Here is a 6991-nt window from a genome sequence, read left to right as displayed (position 1 = left end):
GGCGAGCTTCAATGCCATACAACTCTCCTTCCGTGGCCTCCAACTGCTCTTAAATACAAGTAAAACCAAATGCATGCTCTTCAACCGATCGCTGCCTGCTCCTGCCCGCCTGTCCAACATCACTACTTTGGACGGCTCTGACTTAGAATATGTGGACAACTACAAATACCTAGGTGTCTGGTTAGACTGTAAACTCTCCTTCCAGACCCACATCAAACATCTCCAATCCAAAGTCAAATCTAGAATTGGCTTCCTATTCCGCAACAAAGCATCCTTTATTCATGCTGCCAAACATACCCTTGTAAAACTGACCATCCTACCAATCCTCGACTTCGGTGATGTCATTTACAAAATAGCCTCCAAAACCCTACTCAATAAATTGGATGCAGTCTATCACAGTGCCATCCGTTTTGTCACCAAAGCCCCATATACTACCCACCACTGCGACCTGTACACTCTCGTTGGCTGGCCCTCGCTTCATACTCGTCGCCAAACCCACTGGTTCCAGGTCATCTACAAGACCCTGCTAGGTAAAGTCCCCCCTTATCTCAGCTCGCTGGTCACCATAGCAGCACCTACCCGTAGCACGCGCTCCAGCAGGTATATCTCTCTAGTCACCCCCAAAACCAATTCTTCCTTTGGACGCCTCTCCTTCCAGTTCTCTGCTGCCAATGACTGGAACGAACTACAAAAATCTCTGAAACTGGAAACACCTATCTCCCTCACTAGCTTTAAGCACCAGCTGTCAGAGCAGCTCATAGATTACTGCACCTGTACATAACCCATCTACAATTTAGCCCAAACAACTACCTCTTTACCTACTGTATTTATTTATTAATTTATTTTGCTCCTTTGCACCCCATTATTTCTGTCTCTACTTTGCACTTTCTTCCAATGCAAACCAACCATTCCAGTGTTTTTTTAGTTTTTATTTTACTTGCTGTGTTGTACTCACTTCGCCTCCATGGCCTTTTTATATTTTTATTTATTTATACATATATCTGTTTGCCTTCACCTCCCTTATCTCACCTCACTTGCTAACATTGTATATAGACTTATTTTTTATTTTTTATTTTTTTCACTGTATTATTGACTATATGTTTGTTTTTACTCCATGTGTAACTATGTGTTGTTGTATGTGTCGAACTGCTTTGCTTTATCTTGGCCAGGTCGCAATTGTAAATGAGAACGTGTTCTCAATTTGCCTACCTGGTTAAATAAAGGTTAAATAAATAAATAAATAAATAACAGTCTTAACAAAACCGAGTTAGTGGTGTAGGTTACGTGGAGCGAACACAGGGGAACCCAAGAGCGGACTCAGATGCAGAAGCAGGGATGAATGAACCAACATGTTTATTGAACACAGAGAGATATGGAGTGCAGAACCGGGGTAGCTCAGATGAGTTGCAGAAAACCCAGAAGTGTAGAGTGAGGTTGTAGTTGACTGAGTTGAACAGGGTAAACAGGTCCTGAGAGGAATCCAAGGTGATGGTGAGAAGTCCAGAGCAAGGTGGTTGATGGTGAGATGTGGTACAAGAGACAGAGAGGTAATGCAACGAGAGGACAAAACGGTGTACGGCAGGGAAACAAGCACAGCAGGGTAACAGGATCTTGTGGACTGAAAAAGGCTAGGATAACAACTGACTGAGCAGAGATTACGATCTGGCAGAGTGGAGGTGGCAGGAATGAGTATATGTAGAGGTCTTGATTTATGGGACGATTTGCAGCTGGTAGGGATCTGCTCTGACTCCAGCACACCAGTCTCCAACCACACAATCACAAAGAGTGTATACAGGGGAGAACGGCAGGTTAGGACGACACCGGATGGACACCAGAGGGCGTAGTGGGAGCAGATGTGACAGTACCCCCCCTCTCTCTCTACAGACGCCACCTGGCGCACGACCCGGCTTGTCTGGGTGTGAGGTGTAAAAATCCTGTAAGAGGGAGGGATCCAGAATGTGACGGGGCACCCAGCTACGCTCCTCTGGCCCATATCCTTCCCAGTCCACTAGATGCTGCCACCCACGGCCCCGACGGCGCACATCCAAAAGTCGCCGGGCCGTATAGGCAGGTTGGTTGTCGATAAGATGAGGGGGTGGAGGAGCAGCTGCAGGAGGGAACAGGGGACTGGAGCAGACTGGTTTGATTAATGATACATGGAACGTGGGGTGAATTTTGAGAGTCAGGGAGCTTTAGATGAACAGTAGAGGGGTTTATGACATGATCAATCTCAAAGGGGCCAATGAGTCGGGTTGCTAGTTTTTTCGAAACAACTTTCAGAGGCAAGTCCTTCGAAGAAAGCCATTGTCTTTGGCCTGGAGTGTAGACTGGTGCTGCAGCACGATGACTGTTAGCCTTGGATTGGGTCCTGGCGGAGGAACGAAGAAGGGCAGCCCGGGCCCTCCTCCAGGTGTGACAACAACGACAGGGAACAAGGGAGGTTGGTAACCCAGAGCACACTCAAAGGGAGACATACCTGACGAGGCGTTGATGAGGGTGTTGTGGGCATATTCCACCCAGGATAGCTGGGCACTCCAGGAGGCAGGGTTAACTGAAATAACACAGCGTATAGCAGTTTCCAACTCCTGGTTGGCCCGCTCGGTCTGACCGTTGGTCTGGGGGTGATATCCAGACGAAAGGCTGACCTTAATACCCAGAGCTGTGGAGAAGGCGCTCCATACCTGGGATGTGAACTGGGGTCCTCTGTCAGAAACAATGTCACTGGGGATTCCATGCAGCCGCAAAACATGGGATACCAGAAGGTCTGCAGTCTCCCTGGAGGACGGAAGCTTGGAGAGGGGAATGAAGTGAGCCGCTTTAGAAAATCGGTCAATAATAGTGAGGATGACTGAGTTACCATTTGATGGGGGAAGCCCAGTGACGAAGTCCAAAGCTATGTGTGACCAGGGGCGACTAGGTATGGGAAGAGGATGAAGCAGACCAGATGTAGGTTTGGTGGAGGTTTAATTCCGGGCACAGACTGAGCAAGCTGATATGAATTCCCGAGTGTCTCTCTCCATGGTGGGCTACCAAAATTGCTGACGCAGGAAGGCGACTGTCCGGTCCATGCCAGGGTGACAGGTGAGGTGAGTAGAATAAGCCCATTGAAGAACATCAGAACAAACTGAATCTGGCACAAACAGAGCCTTACAAGGGCGGTTTCTAGGATCAGACTGGTTCAGCTGAGCCTGACGAACACAAGACTCAATCTCCCAGGGGACAGCAGCAACGATGCAGGAGGGTGGCATAATGGTCTCAGGCTCTGAACTTTTGTCTGCGGTGAACTGACGAGAGAGGGCGTCAGGCTTGGTATTCTTAGATCCAGAGCGATAAGTGAGTGTGAAGTTGAATCTTCCAAAAAACAATTCCCACCTGGCCTGCCGGAGAGTTGAGACGTTTGGCGGTCTGGGTGTAGGCTAGATTTTTATGATCCGTCCACACAATGAAGGTAAGTACTGAACCCTCTAACCAGTAACGCCACTCCTCAAGAGCCAGCTTAACAGCCAAGAGTTCCCGGTTGCCTACGTCAACTGAAAACTAGCTGTTATTGGCTGAGAGGTTTGGTAGTCTTTTTATTGGCAGAGAGGTTTGGAACTCTTTTTATTATTGGTCTATTAACTAATGTACTGCCTGTTGATGTCACCAGGCAGGCCAAAACTCCATCCCACCAAAACAGGCTGAAATTTAGCTGGTCTTTTCAAACAGCTCTTACACTAAAAGGGCATTATCATCGTTTCACAATATTTCACAATATTAAACCAACCTCATAGTGTGTAAATAAATAGAAATACTGCACTGGGCCTTTCAAGTACTACTTAACCCCTAAAGTCGATTGTTGCACTTGTGCGTCAATCTATGTTACATAACAAAAAAATCCCCATCAAAATCCGTCAGTTTAAGCTAGAGATATCTGTCTATATGCATTGGATGCGTCTCAATCCACCACATCCGTCAGTTTACGCTAGAGATATCTGTCTATATGCATTGGATGCGTCTCAATCCAGTACATCCGCCAGGGTTGCACCTCCGCATCTGCGGTGAAAGGTGGCAGAGCTAGAGCGGTGTTTGTCAGACCATAAGACATCTCGAAATTCGGTCTTCTCACAAAAACAGTTTGACTGTTACGACCCCCACAAGTGTCGGGCCTCGTCTGAAAGTAACCTGTACAGGTAAAAAACAAAAAATGGAAGTATGAAGGTAGTTTTGTGCCTACCGAAAAAAAGGGGTTAAATACTGTATGTGTACATTTTTAAAAATAGCTCCTAGATTTAGGACAGAAACTTCAAAACTTATGATCCATTTTTTTACTTTCCATTTTGCCATTTATGAATGTGTTATTCAATACATTTCTATAGACTTAGTATTAAAGGCCAAAATCAATATTTTATCAAATAATGTCTAACAATAATGTCTAAGAAGGAATTAAGTAGTTTTTTTGGGGTGTCTGTACTTTTCTTTACTATTTTACTTTTACTTCACTACATTCCTAAAGAAAATATGTACTTTTTACTCCATACATTTTCCCTGACACCCAAAAGTACTTGTTACATTTTGAATGCTTAGCAGGACAGGAAAATGGCCCATTTCACACACTTATCAAAAGAACATGTGGTCTTCCCTACTGATCTGGTGGACCCGCTTAAAGTGGTACTCCAGTCTCCTTTACACCTCATTTAACACCTGATTTACTTAACAAAACGGACATCTCAATAGGTGGTCCAGGTATGTTATGACATAGCACAAGTGGAGAAGGGGCCTTTACTCTTTTGTTCTCTGTTGCTCCTCAAGCAAAAGGGGAGAACGATGACATCACAAATTCCCATCAAACCAACTCCTTGAAGTGTGCAGTTGTGTCTAAAAAAAGAATATGTACTTTACTCTGTTTATACTTGGGATGTCGCTTTCCAACATTAAAAGTAAAAACAACGCTGGAGGATGTCTTTAACACAAAGGCATTGTTTGTAATCGATGTCTTCGTGTTAAAGTGTGCCCATGGCTATCCCGTCAAGAAATAAAAAAACAAGGAAATCATGCTTTCCGGTGTACTTACGGATTTATAGCATTTACTTTTGATACTTAAGTATATTTTAACATTTAATATTAATTTTGATACCTAAGTATATTTAAAACCAGATACTTTGAGACTTACTTTTACTCAAGTATGACAATTTGGCACTTATTCTACCACTGCTGAGTTGCTGATTTGGTTCTTTGTGCTGAGATTAGACAAATTGTTTCCAGACATGGCCTGAAATAGATGTAATGAAATACTGCCCCCTGGTTTTACTAAACAGAAGTGCCCCTTTTTTGTATCGCTAGCAGACACAATATTCGTGCAGTTCCTTCTCCATCCAGCAGGTGGAAGCATATGATAAGACTAGTGTGAATTCACACAGAGGGAACCATGGTTTCAGATGTAGCTAGTTTTAGAACGAAATTATGTTAAATTAGTCACTAGAGTAGCCACAGACCAGATAAACATAAAGCCACTCAAAAGGGTCAAGCATAACTGTGCACATACATATTAACACTAACATATACATATTAACACATATTAACACTAACATATAAATATTAACACTAACATATAAATATTATTTAACACTAACATACATATTAACACATACATATTAACACATTATCACTAACACATACATATTAACACATATTAACACTACACATACATATTGTAACGACCCTGGGTTTATAAGCGTGGAAATTGACTCTGGCGCTCGAGCAGGCTTTTGCGGCACAGTCGATAGCTCGCTGGACCTCGGGCTAGAACACTAACACTAACACAAACATATTAACACATATTAACACTAACACATACATATTAACACTAACACAAACATATTAACACATATTAACACTAACACAAACATATTAACACTAACACATACATATTAATACATATTAACACTAACACAAACATATTAACACTAACACATACATATTAACACATATTAACACTAACACAAACATATTAACACATATTAACACTAACACATACATATTAACACATATTAACACTAACACATACATATTAACACATATTAACACTAACACATACATATTAACACATATTAACACTAACACAAACATATTAACACATATTAACACTAACACATACATATTAACACATATTAACACTAACACAAACATATTAACACATATTAACACTAACACAAACATATTAACACATATTAACACTAACACAAACATATTAACACATATTAACACTAACACAAACATATTAACACTAACACAAACATATTAACACATATTAACACTAACACAAACATATTAACACTAACACAAACATATTAACACATATTAACACTAACACAAACATATTAACACTAACACATACATATTAACACATATTAACACATATTAACACTAACACATACATATTAACACATATTAACACTAACACAAACATATTAACACATATTAACACATATTAACACATATTAACACCAACACAAACATATTAACACTAACACAAACATATTAACACATATTAACACCAACACAAACATATTAACAATAACACAAACATATTAACACATATTAACACTAACACAAACATATTAACACTAACACAAACATATTAACACATATTAACACTAACACATACATATTAACACATATGACATATTAACACTAACATATTAACACATATTACATATTAACACATATTAACACTAACATATTAACACATATTAACACTAACATATTACCACATATTAACACTAACACAAACATATTAACACATATTAACACTAACACAAACATATTAACACATATTAACACTAACATATTAACACATATTAACACTAACACAAACATATTAACACATATTAACACTAACACAAACACATTAACACATATTAACACTAACATATTAACACATATTAACAATAACACAAACATATTAACACATATTAACACTAACATATTAACACATATTAACACTAACACAAAC

Source organism: Salvelinus fontinalis, chromosome 31, assembly GCF_029448725.1.
Source record: "Salvelinus fontinalis isolate EN_2023a chromosome 31, ASM2944872v1, whole genome shotgun sequence".
NCBI lineage: Eukaryota > Metazoa > Chordata > Actinopteri > Salmoniformes > Salmonidae > Salvelinus > Salvelinus fontinalis.
This window is presented reverse-complemented; position numbering follows the sequence as displayed.